Source organism: Ursus arctos, unplaced genomic scaffold, assembly GCF_023065955.2.
Source record: "Ursus arctos isolate Adak ecotype North America unplaced genomic scaffold, UrsArc2.0 scaffold_27, whole genome shotgun sequence".
Lineage (NCBI taxonomy): Eukaryota > Metazoa > Chordata > Mammalia > Carnivora > Ursidae > Ursus > Ursus arctos.
In genome coordinates this window covers 20,159,393-20,178,508 of record NW_026622952.1, presented here as the reverse complement: position 1 = coordinate 20,178,508, position 19,116 = coordinate 20,159,393, and the positions used below count along the sequence as shown (strand labels likewise).

The following is a 19,116-nucleotide window of genomic DNA, read 5'->3' as shown; positions in this document are numbered from 1 at the left end:
AGGAAGAAAATTGCCTAGGCTTACTCCAAACTTACTTTCTAATTCAAGTATGAAAATATTACCAGGTAGTTTTCACCACTGATACATTAATTTTCTCTTGTGAACAAATTACCCCCAGACTTAGGAACTTAAGGCAACATTTATTTTCTCACTTGGTTTCTGAGGACTAGGTTCTGAGAGTGACTTAGCTGAATGGTTCTGGGTTTCTCGTGAGGTTGCAGTCAGGACGCTGGCTGGGCTGGTGTCATCTGAAGGCTTGACTGGGCTGCTGAAGGAGCCACTTCCCATAAATTTTGCTCAAGTGGTTGTTGGCAGAAGGTCTCCGTGTCACGTGGCCCTCTCTATAACACTGCTCACGACTTTCTCTAGAGTGGGCCTTCCAAGAGGAAGAGCACAGGGAAGACACAGTGACTTTTATGATCTGGTCTTTGAAGTCACACAGTCGCTTCCGCTTTATCTATTTATTAGAATTGAGTTGCTAAGTCCAGTGCATCCTCAAGTACAGGGGAATGAGGCTCTGCCTTTTTAAAGGAATGTTGAAGAATCTGGGGACATACTTTGAACCATGATATTCCTCCCATAGGCAAAATACTCTTATTCCTCCCAGTGCTGCCTGAAAGTCTCATCCCTGTATGTCATCAGCTCAAAATCCAGGATGTCACCATTTAAATCAGGTCCCAGTGCAGGTAATTCTCCTGATGTGCAGCTCTTCAAGTACAGTTCCTCTCTGTCTGAGGTCCTGTGAACTAAAGACATTAACTGAAATTCTATATTTATTCATCACCATGTAGCAAGATACCCCACAACTTACTGGTTTAAATCAACAAACATTTATCTACTCAGTTTTGGGGGCTCAACAATTCAGAAGTGGTTTTGCTGGGTGGGTCTGAGTCAGTGTCTTTCATGACATTTCAGTCAAGGAGTCAGCTGGGGCTGAGTCACCTGGTGGCTTGAGGAGGTTGGAGGAACTGCTTCTAAGATCACTCAGTGACAGAGCTGTTGGCTGGAGGCCTCAGTTTCTCACCATGTGGACATCTCCATAGACTGTTCAAATGTCCTCACGACATGGCAGTTAGCTTCCCCCAAAGTACATGATCCAAGGGTGAGCAAGAAAGATGGAAGCCAGGATGTGTTTTATGACCCAGTCTCAGAAGTGACAGACCATCACCTCTGCTGTGTTCATTTGGTCTCACAGGACAACTCTGCTATGATACGGGGGGACTACACAAGAGCATGAATCCAGGAGGCAGGGCTCATTGGGGGCCATCTTGGAGACAGGCCAACTCACCTGCTAAGGAATTAATGTCAGAAGCTGGACTTAGGAGCACTGTCAGATGCTGTAGACTCTTGTTATGTGCTTGCCACTCTTCACATGATCCTCATACAGTAACAAAATTTGGGGGTACCATGAAAATAGGGATCTTAGATAATAACTTTTTCTACCAGATGAATGATGATGATAGACTGATAAAATGACTGAAAGGATTTGTGTGAAAACAGCTCACAGAAATCCAGACATTATAGACATCTGTTTATCTGAGAGGGCACTCTGAAGTCTTGTGAGACTGACAATAGTGAATTCCACTTCCAGCAATGTGGTCTTGGAAAAATCACTGGCTTTCTCTTTACCTTTGTGTCCTTAATTTCAAAAAAGCACAATAATAGCTTCTTTGATGAGTTTTCATGGGAATTCAAACTTTTATATGTAAGGTAAATAGCAATTATTAATCAATGGATAAACAGTAACTACTGTAAAGACTATTTCATAGTATTGTATGGTAACCATCTGAGTTGGTAGATGTCTTTCAGTTTTTGGAGAGATATATATAAATGCGTGAAAAAGGTATCTCTCCCATTTAATAATGCATATAGCCATACTTCAGAAAAGTCATACAAAAGAAAAAAAAATCCATCACCCTGCAACTCTAACACAATCACCATTTTCCTTCTAGTCTTCTTTTCTGTGTGCTTTTCCCATACTGAAGCTGGAGTGTACGTAGAAGTCTACTTTTTGTTTCTTTCATTTCATATCTTAATATAGAAACATCTTATAGAGTCTGACACTGCTCAGAGCAGTGAGCTGGGAGTGGGAGGGGAGAGCTGCTGGAAGGAGGGGATGTCGTCGGCCAGGAAATGCTCAAAACTCTCTGTCCTGATCAGCTGATGTTCCAAGAAGCGGAGGTCCTACAGGGTATCAGAGACCAAGACAGGGAGACAGTAGGAGGTGCTAAAAGATTCTGGAATTTGTAGTCTAGGGATGAAAGGTGCTTAACCAATCTTTGGTTCACTTCCTCTTCATAGATGTTGCATGCTCCTTCCGTTATGGCGCTGCTGGAAGGGTTAGTCAAATTAGCATATGTAAAGTGTCCAGCACATAGAAAAGACATTACTATTAAAATGGTAAAATTCCATGAATCGGGATATAGGATTTCCCAAAAAGTGTTTAGCAACCTAGGAATTCTTAACAGACTTCTTTTTTAAGATTTTATTTTTGAGCAATCTTGACACCCAGCATGGGGCTTGAACCCACAACCCTGAGATAAGAGTCGCACGCTCTACTGACTAAGCCAGCCAGTCGCCCCCTTAACAGACTTCTTAAACATATAACTTTTGTCCTAATATTTCATGACTAATATCTATAATATAGGAAATTCCATCTGGACGTCAGGTCAGTGGGGGGTCAATCATTCATCAAAACTGTTGATAGCAAAGACCAAGGCCTACTGGAACTAGGTAGGTAACCTAAGGGCAGGATGCTGGGAGGAGCTTGCAAGGTGGATGATGTAACCCCGCCTCCACAGGGGGCAGCAGCTATGGGGCTCACAGACGCTCCATAGGACTATAGCTCAGGGTGACAGCTACAGAGCATTTTTTTCTTTCTTTTTTTTTTTTTAAGATTTTATTTATTTATTTGACAGAGAGAGAGACAGGCAACGAGAGAGGGAACACAAGCAGGGGGAGTGGGAGAGGAAGAAGCAGGCTCCCAGCGAGGAGCCTGATGTGGGGCTCGATCCCAGAAGGTCAGGATCACACCCTGAGCCGAAGGCAGATGCTTAATGACTGAGCCACTCAGGTGCCCCAACAGAGCATTTTTTTCAACATTCATCTGAATTAATGTGCTATCCCACATAAGCAAAATGATGCTACTACAATGTTCTTGGAAATTAAAAAAAAAATTTTGTTTTTAGGTAGGCTCCATGCCCAGCATGAAGCCCAACGTGGGGCTTGAATTCACACTCTTGAGATCAAGACCTGAACTGACATCAAGAGTCAGAGGCAAAACTAACTGAGCCACCCAGGTACCCCAATATTCTTGGAAATTTACACACACACAAATCAACAGTGGCTAGGTGACAAGGTTTCTAGTAGAGAGACAGGAGTTACTTTCTGCCTTATCTCTAGCTACTGGGGGTTATTTGATTTTTACATGTTAAAATACATTCAACTTATAAGTTAAATAAGAAGTACACATTGACATACAAAACACTTCAAGAAGTCTTTCTCTATAGCCAAAAACCCATTTAACTTTATTTAGCCCAGTGGTTCCCATACTATTGGACCTGGAAGCTCTGTTTTCCAAATAAAATGTATAGGCAGCACACTCTGGAATATAAAGCACACACTCTGGTATATCAAAAGGAATACTCAAACAAACCATCAACAAAAACAATACACTCCTGCTACTGTGCCCTGTCAGGGGCACCCCACAGCTGTTCCTGCAAAGTGCTGATGAGCCCCTGCCACATGTCGTCTTCAAATCAGCAGTGGGGACGTGGCAGTCCCCTTTGAAGACCTGATTCTCCAGCTCTCCTCACTGCTCACTGCACAGGGAAGAGGGTGGGTACCGTATTAGAGCTTAATAAATGCGAGTTTCTTCCTGAATCCTTGGAAAATGTATTTTTTTAACTACTTCTCTAACAATCACCATATGACAGCAGCTTAATGAATATGTTAAAGACAGAGAAATATCTCCTCTTACGTGGCCTGAATATGTTTGGTATTGTCAGAACCTGACAAATTGCACTGTGCTCTACACCACGAATCGTGGTATGATGAATTAAAATGAATTACAATTAGAAGAATGCCATATTTTTCACTTGTTTATTTTTATTTTCTTTCCTAGCTTGTAAACATGGAGGGTAGGGTGTGGTAGCCTTAGATTCCCAACCTGTAAAGTAAGCATAATAATATTTATCTTGCAGAATTTGGTCAGCCAGAATATTGGAAAGATCAAATAACAAAGCGAACATGTGAGAAGTGTCTAAGACAATACCAGAGATATAGCAGGACTCAGTAGATGATAAGACAAATATGGGCGCCTAGATGGCTCAGGTGGTTAAGCACCAGACTCTTGGTTTCGGCTCAGGTCATGATCTCAGGGTCATGGGATCGAACCCTGAGCTGGGCTCCCCTCTCAGTGGAGAGTATGCTTCAGATTCTCTCCCTCTCCCTCTGCACCTCCCGCTCGTCCCCTCTCTATCTCTCTCTAAAATAAATAAATAAAATATTTTTTTTAAGATAAGACAATTATTGGTATTATTTCTACACTACTTGTTAACATTAAACTCTCAGAAGATGGAAAAAATCATGGATCTGAAGTACGAACAGTCACTGGCGTGAATCATGAAACTGGCAATATTTGTAGCTGGTTGACATTTTTAAAGGACTGGAATGGTTCTTAGAGACTATCGTTTGCAGATAACAAAATGAGAAACTGAGGCTTAGAAAAATTAAGCAATTTGCCCATGTTATTCACAGGAGCATAAGTTACCAACATGCAACATTTGGATCCCACCCTAAGCATACAAAAACCCCGCTGAAAAGTTAAAAACTCAACAGTACTTATATCTGAAGTGAACACCCATAAACCTTAGCTTTGCACGGTCCCAGGGATTCTGTAACTTACACACATTTGCAAGGCTAACAACAAATTTGAACTCTGGGCATACTAAGTAATCTGCTGTAAATGTTCCCACTATTTTGCTTAAATTCCTGCTTGCCTGTTCACAGCGAACAGGTTTTCCTCAAGCGTTGTAGGATCCGGGCAGCAAAGCCTTCGCCCATCGCACCACCAGATGGAGCCAAACCCACTCCCCGAGGCTCTGGGGAGGCCACAGAGTGTGGGGGAGCCCCAGCTGGTGGAAAACAGTTTACCGTCCTGGTTCCATTTGAGCTGTTCATACTCGGACGTGAAAGCCGATGACTTAAGTTTGCCATTATCCCGCCTACTTAACTCTAACTGAATTTGATAAAAATAGAGCGGAGCTGGAGAAATGGCTGCCGGCCCAGCTTCCCCGGCCCACATTATACGACGAGGGAGGATTCTGACAGAAGCCAATCTCCAACCCCCTACCAGAACAGGAAGCAAACACATTCTGGATCTCCTTTCTAAGAAAAAGCCCGCCATCCTAATACTACTTTAGAGACAATGGGAGCTGGATAACAAGAGCTGGTGAAGGAGGACATTTCTAGAAGAACTTAAATATAAGAGGCTATAATGTAGGGATAACAAGGGGGAAAGGAAAGGGGACAAAGAACACACGGAATGTGAATCAGAAAGAAGAAAAACGAATGCTTCAGAACCACCAGAGTGTGGGGCGTTAGGCAGTGGTGGCTGGGAGTAGAACTCAGAGTTACCGAACTTCAAGGCTGGAACGAGCCGTGCGAGGAAGCAGAGCGCGGGGCCCGAGAGCTCACGCCTTCGCGGGCAACTACGCCCATGATCACTAGCGGCAGCGGGCCCTAGACCTGCGTTTGTGCCTGGCCAGTACTCTCCACAGGCTAATCGAACACCTTTCCCGAAACCCTGCAGGAAAGGCACGCGGAGGCGGCCGCCGCGCGCGCAGGGGCAGCCAGGCCGCGCTCTAACGCTGCAGGAAACTGAAGGGAAACTGAAGGACGCCGTCTGCAGCTGCAGCGCCCGCCGCGGCGGCCGCCGATAACCTACCGAACGGGAAGCTGGAAATCAGCACCGTTCGCATTCACATAGGAAGCCCAGCGCAAGCTGTTTGACCCTATGCACTAATCAGTTCCATGCTCACAAAATGCCAGAAACCCTAACCGAAGGCAACACACACACACACACACACACACACACACACACACACACACAACCCCGAACACCCACAACATTTTCCCTTAGGAAGTAGAACAATTCCAAGAGTTTAGAAAGAGACCCAGCTGGTTTACAGAGGTTGGCAGGAAATTGGGTAACTCTTCTGTGATGCCATTGTGTTCGCCGGCCCTCCGAGGCCGGCATGCCAAGGCCGTCATTGGGAGAATTCAGATGCCGCGAAGCCATGTTTGACCTCAATGGTGCCAATACTTTGGGTGAAAGTATTTGGGACCTAAACATTTCCGGTCATTATCAGGTGTACTGGTCTGATGGGAAGTGCTGGCAGAGCTGTGGTTCTGCCACCCGCTTCTATTCGCTGTAGCCAACGAACCCTTCTGAGCCTCCTTCTCTTTTGGACTGAATCGCCACGACCTCACAGGATGGTTCGGAGGAGAGCCTGAGGACATGTCCTGAGGCACAAAGGAGCCTCCGGGAAACATCAGCCTCCCGCCTTCAGTTTAATTTTATAATTCACTTCGTCCCTCACACTGTGAACCCGCCTCCAGCAAAGAGAGAAAATGCCTCAGTGTCTTTGGAGCCACTGCTGAATTATACAAGTCTTATCCAAACCATTATCTCCGAACATTCTGGTCTCGAAATCCACTTACCCTCTTAAAATCTGAGGATTCCTGGTAGCTTTTTAAAAAAAAAGATGTGGTTATCAATATTTACCATACTAAAACTGAATACGGAGAAATTTTAAAAATATTTGAGTGACGATCATAATGAGTTACGTGTTAATGTAGATTATGACAGATAACTATTTTCCAAAACAGAAAAATGTCTAGTGAGAAGAGCGATGTCATTTACCGTTTTACAAATCTCCTTAATGTCTGGCTTAATAGAAAATAGCTGGATTCCCATATCTACTCTGCCTCTACATTCCTTCTGTAGTAGTATCTTGTTTTGGCAGAAGTTCATGAAGAAAAATCAGCCTCTGTGTAAGGGAGGAGTATTTTAATTGGTTTTAAAGATAAGTGCACATATTCTTTGATACTACACCCAAACTCAGTAAGTGCTAGTTTCTTTAAAGTTAATTTTAATGTGGAATCTGGAACCTTCTCAATGAACTTTTTAAATTCTGTTCTGTGAAATCCATTGATCTGTTTTGCACTTTGAATAGATCTTTTACCCATGCATGCTTTTGTGACATTTGGAAAATTATTGCCTCACTGACTTATGTAGATCTTCCAAATTTTGACATATTTTATTACACATCCCCCCCCAAATCACATTATTAATATATTGCCACCAATCTCATCAGAATAATGTCTATAAGGAAGCCGTCAAGCTCACAGTGATATACACAAGTGTTCTATAATTCTGATTCTTTCTTGAAAGTTAACATTTTATCATTGGCAACTGATATTGTCAGTTGTTTTACTTGAGGGGACAAGCTTACTTTATTCATTTTGAGAAAATACCCTTCAAATATCCAAGTCTAAATAACCATAGTTTGGCTTTCACACTTTAAAATTTTAAAGAATAATGGTGTTCCAGGGGGAATAAAAGGCTAGTTTAGCTCACAAATTAATTGCCAAGTGTTTTTCCTCAAGAAAACCAACACCCTTCATTATTCAGCAGAAATGCTTGTTGTGTTTTTCCCATTTTATTAGAGAATATTAAATGCACGCATGTACTCAGAGATCGAGATTTAACAAAATTAATAATTTTTACTGATTTATCAAGGACATTCTTTTTTAAAAAAATATTTTAAAGTAATCTCTACACCCAATGGGGGGCTCGAACTCACAACTCCAAGATAAAGAGTTGTACACTCCACCAACTGAGCCAGCCAGGTGCCCCTACCAAGGGCATTCTTAAAGGAAACTGGAATCTGTTTTACTGTGAGTATGTGGTGACAATTTGGTGCCACATGCCACATGGGAAGGAGGCAGCAGTTTTGCTCTCTGTTGCTTTTGCATCATCAGAAATGTCACCACGGTGAAAAAATCAACACCTTAATATTAATATGAAACTAGTTTCTACCTTACAGACTCCCTGAAAGGGTCTCGGAGACACCCCCTCAGTGCTCCTCTTTCCTCAGCTCTCCAACTCCCAGTGAGCTCTGGCTACTCTACATTTCCCTATTGCAGCACTCAATAGAATGGGGGGTGTCTCTGTGTCGGAAAAGTAAAAACTATTTTCATATATTAATATTAGAATGTTTTATTTCCCTAAGCTCTTGCTTTATAATTGACTCTACCCTCTATTTTTAATAATAAATTATTTGGCATACCAATTACATGCCAGACACTATTCTAAACGTGAAAAATACAGGAGTCGACAGGACAAGCAAGTCCTTGCTCCCATGGCCCTTATATTCTAGAATAGGCAATAAACTTGTAAATAAATTAATGCACAAGACATAAGTCTTAAAATGATTAAAAATAGACTGATGTGACCAAAGGTGAGCCAGTAGTGAGATGGCCCTAAAATGAGGGGTGTCAGGTTTGTGCTTGTCTATGAATAATGGTGATTCATGGGTAGGAACGAGGATAGGCTAAGTTTCCAGTAGACTGGTTAGGGTAGAATTGGAATTCCCCTGAAAAGCTGGGACAAGGAAGAGGAAAGAAGGCATGGTTCCTTGTGTTTGAAAGGATCGCCATCTTTCCCCTTCTGGGGAGGATGGTACCTCACCCACCTTCCAGGGGAAGTAGCAAGGCATGATGGGAATGTCTGGAGAAGAGCAGCTGGGTTTTGTGCAGGAAGCCACTCTGCCCTGTGAGGGCCACCACAGCATCACTGGTGTTACTAGTTGCTGCTTGTTCTGCCTCGAGGCTGGTGGGAGAAGAGGGGCAACGACGTAACTGGGATTATTTGTAATATGAAGGTCTTGTTGCCCTGGCTGCAATACTCAACCTACATGGTCATCCCGAGGCCGGCATCACTTCTGCTTCGGAGTATTAGAGAGCCCCTTCTAGAGCACATGAACATCTTTCATCTACACCAGTAGTCACTTAAGCCAGCTCTCCAGGACAAAAACAAACAAAAGAAAAAGCAAAGAACTCACACAAAACTCAAAAGAATGGCTTAGAGGTCCTACTGCGAAAAACACTTTGCTGTGGAGGAAATATTATGCTGCTCACTTAAGAGAGTTCTGTAGAAACAGTTCTTGCCCTGTTTTCCTCTCCCGTTTACCCTAGCAAGATGCCCTGACGGTCCTGCTGGAGGCATGTGTCCTCTGAATCTCCAGGGCACGTTTCTAATGTTTTCTTCAGATGAACCCTTGTATTAGTCCAGGGGAGGCGTCCAGTCTCTCCTTGAAGTCAACGTTTCCCTCCTCCTCCCCCTGTGAGCCGGCCTGTTTGCGGTAATGCCCCTTCCCTACGTCTTCCTCAAGAGCCACGATTTTGTTTCCTTCCCCATGTTTCCCATAAGTATGAATTATTGTGACCCCAACAAAGGTATATCGTACCTCCTTCACGAGTCCTTTCGCTTTAGCCACTTCATGTTTTTCAGAAGAGACATGCTGGGCAGGCTGCAAGTGTCTGTGCGGAACACTGCACTTTATACCGATGGTGGAAATTTGACATAAAATGTGAAACATCTCTCTGCCCTAGAAGTGCCCGTGCAAGCTATCCATTCAATCTCCTCCTCCTATTAAATCATAGCATATTCCCCCTTCTCAATAAAGCATAAAATTCTGGGTGACAGGGACTACTGTTTGTCACTACACCACAATAGCCCCGCCTTTATAGACTGTTGACACTTTTATTGTAAAGGAGTTAGAAAATGTGTTCACTCTACTCCACAGAGGCAGCTGGGTGGGAGTGGTGGCCATGCGTGGAGTGGGAGGGTGGGTTTTGCTCTAATCTTTATTCCAAGAGCATCAGTACTTCCACGGCGACCACCCTTTCCCAATCATGTAACTTCTTACACGGTCCCTTTTGGGGTTGGCTCTAAAGTGCTTAAAGCCGGGGCGCCTGGGTGGCACAGCAGTTAAGCGTCTGCCTTCGGCTCAGGGCGTGATCCCGGCGTTATGGGATCGAGCCCCACATCGGGCTCCTCCGCTATGAGCCTGCTTCTTCCTCTCCCACTCCCCCTGCTTGTGTTCCCTCTCTCGCTGGCTATCTCTATCTCTGTCGAATAAATAAATAAAATCTTTAAAAAAAAATAAAAATAAAGTGCTTAAAGCCCAATGTACATGCCACATTTAGCAAATCTCCAGGGGCTTATCACAAGTGTCTCAGGAATGAGATACATGAAAGACTCATCTTGTGTTTCCCGGCTTCAGTGTCCTTCTGTCCTGATGACCACATCTTCATCACTGTTGCTCTGCCTTCCTTTTTGAACTCTGATGTGTGTCTTGGCTACATTTTGTCTCGTGAAAACAGACCTCCATAAAAGCTTTAACAAGTTGGTCCTGCATTTCTGTCACATTTAAAAGTCACATGAGTCACAGCAAGCCTTCCCTTGGGGCCCTGAGGAACAACACGTTTTAACAAGGAAAGGGCAAGTCTGTCACAGAGAGCCAGTAGGCTCTCACAGCTGCCTCCCCCAGTTCCATCCACCAGCAAGCACCCTACGTAATGCATGAGTAATGCGTCTCACATGCCTATTGACCGGATTAGGATGGGGATCGGTGGTAGTTACCAAGGTAGGTGGTAGCCAAGGGTGGAGAAAGCTAGCAGGAAATCCTAGAGAAGACAGGAAAGCTGAGGAAGAGCTGTCCAGTTTTCCTCTGTTCATTTTTCTGACGGCCCAGGACTTTACAGTAAATTCATACACTGTCGAGTGAAGCAGGAAGACCAGGGTGTGTTCTAGTTGGTCACTTTATCCCTATTTGTCTCAGATTCTCAGTTTTATAGCTAGCTTCTATTCTTAATTCCAGCTCTTTGGTTTTTCCAAGAGTTCGATCCACCTTTTAGCTTTTTGAAATGTTCCTTCTGTCTCATTGAGTCTGCTCGATCCCTTGAGTGTCTCCTTTTACCATTTGAGAACGCTGTTGAACCACTGGCTCTGTCACCGCCAGCTGACCCAGTAGCGGCAGCAGCAAGCAAGCAGGAGAGAAGATGATAATCAGAAAGAACTGATCAGGCGGCACCTGGGTGCCTCATTTGGCTGAGTGTCCAACCCCTGGTTTCAGCTCAGGTCTTGATCTCCGGGTCATGATCTCAGGGTTGTGAGACTGCGTCCCAGGTAGGTCTCCACACTCAGCAGGAAGCCTGCTTGCGATTCTCTCCCTCTGCCCCTCCCCCATTTGCACGCTCTCTCTCATAAATAAATCTTTTTTAAAAAGATCTGATCAGAAAAAAGCTGTTCAGTGAATATGATGAAAGCTACATTTTGTATTCCAAATCTTAATTGTTCACATATTTCCCTCCAACTTTGCCATTTCACTTTTTCAGAACGAACTCATGGAGAAGAGAAATAAAAGGAATTGAAGTCATAACTAACGTAATTTGTACTATGCAATATCAGCTCATTTATTTTTAGATGATAGTGTATCCTATTTTGCAACCTCCCTCCTAAGGCCTCCATGGTAGGTAGCAAGCATTGATAATAGTAGAGAAAAGCTGAGATTCCACATTTGGGTTATTTTTCTTTGGCTCTGCACAGCCGAAGAACGAAGAAGTCGGACAGCTCTCCTGAGAACACCAGGTTTGCACTTACAGTGTGTACTAAAGCAAGCACGCTCTGGCAGCTGCTGTCAAGGAGGAGGAACTTTTCCTCTGCTTAATTCCCAGAATGCAGAGTTTGAGCGTGGGGCAGGAACACAACATGCGTACTTGACAAACGCATGGCGCTCACACCGGGACGGCAGCAGGTGGATGGCTCCAGCCGTAAACTGCCCGGATGTGGTGAGGCTATTTCCTCCATAAGAGGAATGCTGTACATTCAAAGGCATCTTGATGGGTTTAATTTGGCTTTTGGCGCTTTAAAAGTGTCACTCCAAAAGCTGAATGTGTGAAGACAAGCACTTATTCCCCAACAATGTCATGACTTATGTGGCCACGGACAGACCATCTACTCTGCTTTATCGTCTGGTTAGGTGGCCATCAGAGCAGAGTCCGGGGACCTGAAAGCCAGGTGTCGATCACCGGTCCGTCTCCCACCTTCCCCATTCCATGTCAGTCAGGGTTCTGCAGAGAAGCAGAACCAATAAGATGTTTCTAGAGAAAGGGCTTTATTTTCAGCTCACGCAACTTGAGGGAGCTGACAAGTTCAAAATCTGTAGGGCAGGCTGGCAGTGGGTACCCCACTCTTTCCTCTTAAGGCCTTCAACTCATTAATGATGGAGCACATCTGCTTTACTCAAAATCTGCTCATTTAAATATTAATCATATCTAGGGGCGCCTGGGTGGCTCAGTCAGATAAGCATCTGACTCTTGATTTCCACTCAGGTCATGATCTGAGGGTTGTGAGGTGAGCCCCGAGTTGGGCTCTGGGCTGGGCGTGGGGTCTGCTTGAGATTCTCTCTCTCCCCCTCCCCCCCACCTCTCCCTCTCTAAATAAATAAATAAGTAAATAAAGAAATGTTAATCATGTCTTAAAAAAATATCTTTCTGGCAAACACAGACTAATGTTTGACCAAACAACTGGATCGCACACTCCAGCTAAGATGATTCATAAAATTAACCATCTATACACAGTAAGTGCTCAACGAACTGATTTGATGAGATATGTATCCCCAGACAAAACATACCCCCGAGCCACTATTTCTCCAGCTGAACAATTCAGGGATTGGACTTCATTCCTCCAGTTTTGGTAGGCCCAGGGCAAAAACTGAAGTCTTGAGAATATGGAAAACCTGTGACCTCTAGTCTCTTCAGATGAACGGAAGAGCTTTAGATCAGATGAGAACACCTTCCCCACCATGGTGGCCACCCCCAGGATCAGCAGCAATAGAATAAATACTATACGGTGGTCCCCCCCTTATCCTCAGGGCATACCTTACAGAACCTTTAGTGGAACCGAACCCTACATATACGATACATATATACTTATGATAGAGTTTAATTTATAAATTAGGCACAGTGAGAAATTAATAATAAATAATAAGACAGAAAAATTATAATACACTGTAATAAAAGTTATGTGAATGTAGCTTCTCTCTCTCTGTCAAAATCTCCTATTGTATTGCACTCGCCCTTCTTCTCGTGATGATGCGAGATGATAAAATGCCTACACGCAAAGGGAAGTGCTGTGAGAGGTGCAGGTGCTGTGACCCAGCGCGGGGCTGCTACTGACCTCCTGATGACACATCATTGCCTCTGGACCAAGGTTGACAGCATGTAACTGAAATTGCAGAAAGCAACGCCGAAGATACGGGGACTACCATACAAAGCTCTATAATCCAATGAGCTGTCTTCTTCTTGTCCTGGTTTCCTGAGGCCTAACCACACCCAGGGGCAGGACTCAGGACTCAAGCAGCTTAGGATGTCCAAATCACCAGGTCTCCGTAAGAGAAGGGCTCCTCCTCTAAGGTGAATAGGCTGCTTAAGAATTTAGAACCCAAGGGTGAAGGAAATGCCTCTGAAATAGCTGGGAGCTCAAGGAGAGGCTTCTAGAAAAATAGGCACTAGTTCCAGCCATGACTCCTGGTGTCTTTGTGTTTTTTTCTTTTAACCAGTCCAGGAACGGAATAATGTCCAGTGTCTTTGGAAGACGATGGGAAGAGGGTCATTGAGGAGGAATGAGGTTCAAACCACAGCCAGTACACAGACCCTAAAGCAGTGCCTGGTCCCTAACACTCAATGATGTCCATGGAGTGGACCAGTTATCCCATCATTTTAGCCTTTCTCCATCTCTCTGTGTTTTCCCGAACCCCCGCCCAAAGGTAGCATCCATGGTAATGATTCCCTTGGCATCGTTCAAGCCCAAAGCTTCAAGCAGATAGGGGGACCCTAAACACCATGGTGGTTTCTCAGCTCTGAATCCATACATCAAACAGGATGGGTGTCTCTTTCAGGTGATATTCCAGAAGGAAAAAACAGCAAATATTTCAGTTTAGTTCGGGTGACACCTAGATGTATTTCTGGTTTCTGTCTGACTCCATGTATAGGAGGACTTTGAAATAGGTGGGCAATTTGATTTAGAAATGTGTTCTTTCATTTAGATTTGTGTTTGTTTGTTTTGTTTTCTGAACTTGCAGTGCACTGACTGGGCCGAGCAACTAAATCATGAATCTGGCATTTTAGGCATCTCAGTTCCATCTTTTGCACGTTGTTTTTATAAGTGGAGTTTCTTTGAAACAAATGCACAGTCAAGGATAAATCCTTGGCCTTGGAGCCAGTAGAACTGGGCTCTTATGGAATCCTAGATGTCATGTAATTTATTTCTGCCAATGTAGACAAGATGCGTAGGGCCGGTGGTTCGTTTTCCATGAGGCTTTGAGGGGGTACGGAACCTTGAAGAGGTTAGCACGGACGCAGGTCTGGAACTGCAGAGATTAACTGTGCCGTACTGGATCAGCCTCAGGAAACACGGGCCTCCAAGTGGGGTGACCTGAAGAGCTATAGCCATTATCCTTCACAGCGCAGTCACCCTGTTCTACCAAAGGGACATGACTCCCAAGGGAGATACATAATCACTTCTTAAGTGATATTAGGAAGTGATACTAATTTCCTGAGAAGCAAACAAACTGGCCTGTGGAGAGAGAATAAAGAGATGGAGGGCCCTTAACTGGTGTGTGAAGGAAGATTTTTTCAGAAGATAATACATACGCTGAAAACTAGAGTCAGGAGCAGCCAGCTGTGGGAAGCTGATTTTCCAGACATAGTGATGGGTAAGACGGAGGACAGTGGGGCTGAGGGGAGATGGAGAAATCGCGTTGACTGCCAAGGCATCTGCCTTGTGTGCGTGGCCTGCTGGTGCCAGCATTCGCAGAGACGGCAGAATGTAGGGAGGAGAGGCGTGGAGGAAAATCAGAAGTTATGTGGTGGACATGTCATGTTTGTGAAGACTGTGAGAATTCCAAGGGGAGATGTGGAGTAGGTGTGGAGGAGCCCGGGTCCTGGCAGGAACCCAGGGCAAGAGAGCTTCATAAAAACCCTCTAACAAAGGTGTGGGCAGAGTTTAGGGAAAGCAAAGAGATGGTGCAGTGTCCTGAAGCTAGGAACGGTGGGGAGGCGTGACTGTGCCTAGGCCTGAGGAAGCAAGGGGAAGGGGCGGTAACTGGTTGAGAGAGGGTCTAGGGGGCTAGACGCAGATGGAGAGGGCCTTCTGATAGGATCTGTGGCCTTCCGTAGACAGATACGGCCAGTCTGAGGTGAAGCCCAAAGAGAGAGCTGGGATAAAAAACTTACTGACCTCACTCTCCTCTGACCTTTCAGTCTCCTGCTGGAAACTTCTATTGGCTAAGCCCAGCTGGAAGTCAGAGAGTCTGCTGATAGGGTTCACAAGTTCAAAGTGCCAGGGCAGAGAGGAGGGTCACCAAAAGTACAGCGTGGATCTGGAAGGACAAACAGAAAACACACACAGCACGAGGCAGTTGGATACACAAGTCTGGAGCTCTAAGGAGATGTATGGGCCGGTGAGAAATAACTGGTACATAGGCGGGAATTAAGGTCATGGCAATAGCTGAGGTCATGGAAGGAGAGCAAAGGAGGAGAAGGGACTGAGCCGCCAAGAACTCGGTCTTAGAGCTCAGCTGGAGAATAAAGAGGACTTTGCAAAGCAGACTGAAAACGAGTAGCCAGAGACTGAGGAGGAAATACAAGACAGTGTGGGGTCACACAAGGGCAAACAGGAGACAGGTGCAACAGGAAGAAATGGTCAGGTGACCCTTTGAGTCAAATTCTCCTGGGAAGCTGAGAAACAGAACTGTGCCTTTTGGATCTGGCAACATTATTCAACAAGGGTGCCACGCCCTGTGCTTCTGGGTGTTGCCCAGAGGGGTAAGCCCTGGATTTTGAGGAAATCCCCATCTAGACAGGGAGCCAGGCACACTGTGGTGTGACGGACCTGATAGAAATCAGAACAAGTGCCTTTTGAAGCAGAGAGGGCGCTGGGAAAAGTTTCCTAAGGACAATCAATTATAGACAGGGTCTGTACATAAATTCTTTGGAATGAAGAACTGGAAAAATCTTGCATTTCATAGAAGAGCAAAATGAAACTCAGGAAAACCACTTGTCCCTCCTTGACTCAGCACCCCATCGGGAGGATGCTGACAATCTAAATATTTTCTTGATTTCAGACCTTCTTGATTAAATCTGCAAAGGACAGACCTACGCCCTATGCTTTATTAGAATCAAGGTGTTATTCATTTAAAGATTTTCCGTGAAAGTGAGATGTTTATGCCAAAAATTGCTAATAATAAACATAAGAAAATGAAAATCACTCTTAATTCCATAGTCCATGCTCCTAACTTTCTAGCAAGTTTTCCCAGTTTTTTCCCGATTGTGTGTATGTCAGCATAATCATTTCTCTTTAAAAAATGTTTTCCACACAATCAACAGAGTGAAATGGCAACCACAGAATGGGATCAAATATTTGCACATCATACATATAAGGGATTAATACCCAGAATATATAAAGAACTCCTACAGTGCTCAACATCACTAATCATTAGGGAAATGTGAATCAAAACCACCATGAGATACCACCTCACCCATTAGAATGGCTACTATGAAAACACACGCACACGCGCACACACACACAAACACACACGCGCCCAGAAAATAATTAAGTGTTGGCAAGGGTGCATGGCAGTTGGAATCCTTGGGCATTGTAGGTGGGAACAGAAAACGGTGTAGCCTCTACAGGGGACAGTATGGCAGCTTCTCAAAAAGCTAAAAACAGGATTACCACATTAACCCAGCAATTCTATTCCTGGGTAATTTATCTAAAAGAACTGAAAGCAGGGTCTTGAACAGACAGTGGCGCACCTATGCTCATTACAGTATTATTCCCAACAGCCAAAAGGTAGGAGCAACCCAAGTACCTATCGCTGGATGAATGGATACACAAAATGTGGCACATACATACAGTGAAATAGTATTCAGCCTTCAAAAGGCGGGAAATTCAGACACAGGCTATACCATGGATGAACCTTGAGGATAGTATACTGAATGAAACGGGCAGGCACAAAAATACAAATACTGTGTGATTTCCTTTGAGAGGTACCAGATTGTCACATTCATAGAGACAGAAGTCTAATGGTGGTTGCCAGGGGCTGGAGGAGAGGAAAGAAAATGGGGGGGGGGGAGTGTTGCTTAATGGTATAGACTTTGAGCTTTGCAAGATGAGGGGGTCTAGACACTGGCTGCACGACAATGCAAATGTATTTGATGCTACTGAACTGTATACTTAAAAAATGGCTAAAATGATCAATTGTAGCTTACAGGTATTTTATCGCAAATTTTAAATTAAAATGTTTACAACTTTTACTCTAGTAATATCAGGTGAACATCTTTTCATATCAACGAATATTTTTTGTATTATTATTTCAGTGGCTACACAACAAGTCTATTTTTCATTACATACCTTCTTAATCAAATCACTATTTTTTGAAATTTGGTTTTCTACAAAGCCAAACATCACATGCAAACTGCAATGAAGGTCACTGTAGCTACATCTTTACCAAATGTGTAAATATTTTCTTAGAATAAAATTTCAGGATCAAAGGAGAAGAGAGCTCATCAGGGGTGAGGCAGGTGGGAAATGTAATATGAAAGCTGAAATATAAAAACCAATCGGCAGAGAATTGAAGTGGGGGTGTGATATACATGAAGTGCTATACAAAATATTTCTAGTTGGGGAAAGGAAATGTCATTTATTTACTAAATGTTTAGTAAGTAAATTCACTTACTCCATGTATAAATTACACTGAGACTCTGCGGTGCACCATTGTTCTAGACATTGTGATTTCAAATTGTCTTCGACATTCTCTTATTCCTCAGGGAACCCAAAGACCAGGCAAGAGAGAAGTAAATCAACGATTTCAGTGCAGCTTAAGACAGGAGGAAATGGAGATATGCTCCAGGTCTAATGGGAGCAGAAGAGGAAATTCACCAACGGGGAAGACTTCTTAAAGGAAGCGGCTGTTACGTCAGTGAGCTGAGTGTGAACAGAAGAGTCAGAGTTCTTTACACTAAAAGGGGGTAACTAAATGGGGTAGCCCACCTCCGAGACCCCGACTGTGCCTACCTTCTGTATTCACAGCCCTGTGTAGCCTTGTCTCCCACTGGATCAGGGCTGTTCTGAGTGACCAAGAGAGAACGATAAGAGATAACACTGAATTCAGAGGCTAGATTATAAAAAGCACTGCAGCTTCGATCTTCTCTTGAATTACTTGTCCTGGTGAAACCAGTTCCTGGGCCATGAGGATATTCAAGCAACACGCATGAAGAAGAACCGAGGCCTCCTACCAAGAGCCAGTGCTAACTCACCAGTCATGTGAATAAGCCTCCTCAGACGTGGATCGCCCTCCAGCCCCATGGGAGACGGCTGCCCTGGCCAACATCCTAACTGCAGCCTCACGAGGGAGCCTAAGCCAGAACCAAGAGACACAGAAGTGATTACTGTCTTCGTAAGCTACTAAAAAGTCTTGGGGCGACTTGTTTCTCGACAATAGTTAATACACTACATCTCAAGCCTGTGTGACTGCAGGGCTGAAAATTTCAAAATACGGGAGATATTTGGAGTGACCTCAGAGAAGGTAACATGCAGGGGAATGGAAGGAGCTGGAGACAGAGAGGAAAGCTGGGGCCAGATACTGCATGGCCAGGGTGCACCCTGATTTTCTGGCCTTCTTTCTTGCCAATGGAACCAATCGTGTTCATGTATTAGAGTATGTGGAGGAGGTCCCACAGGAAGGATATGTGTGTGTGTGTGTTTGTGAACAGAAGGCTGAAGGGAAAGCCTTGGCTGGGAGAAAACCCTCAAACGTGAGCAGAGGAAGATGTTACAGAAGCCTGAGAAAGAGTGGGGTAGAATTCCACGAGTTAAGGGAAGAGTTTCAAAAAAGAGGGAGTGGCCACGGCATCAAAGGCAACAAAGAAATCAAGCAAGGCCTGGGAAGTGCACCAGAATTGTCACCGTGGATTACATGCGCG

At 44.3% G+C, this 19,116-nt stretch overlaps 1 long non-coding RNA gene across 7 annotated transcripts in view; it reads right to left on the bottom strand.

Annotated features, from left to right (window-relative positions):
• Nucleotides 1–123: 123 nt before the first annotated feature.
• The window catches only part of LOC130541878 (uncharacterized), a 28,049-nt gene continuing 9,056 nt past the window's right edge, over nt 124–19,116 (bottom strand). For 2 of the 7 annotated variants that reach the window (XR_008955953.1, XR_008955954.1), the window contains exons 2-3: nt 18,451–18,549; nt 124–2,328 (exon numbers count right to left, since the gene is read on the bottom strand). This is a non-coding gene — a long non-coding RNA (uncharacterized LOC130541878). Of the gene's footprint in view, nt 18,550–19,116 lie in introns of all 7 variants that reach the window. The other 5 variants (XR_008955955.1, XR_008955956.1, XR_008955958.1 and 2 more) reach the window with 5 other exon arrangements.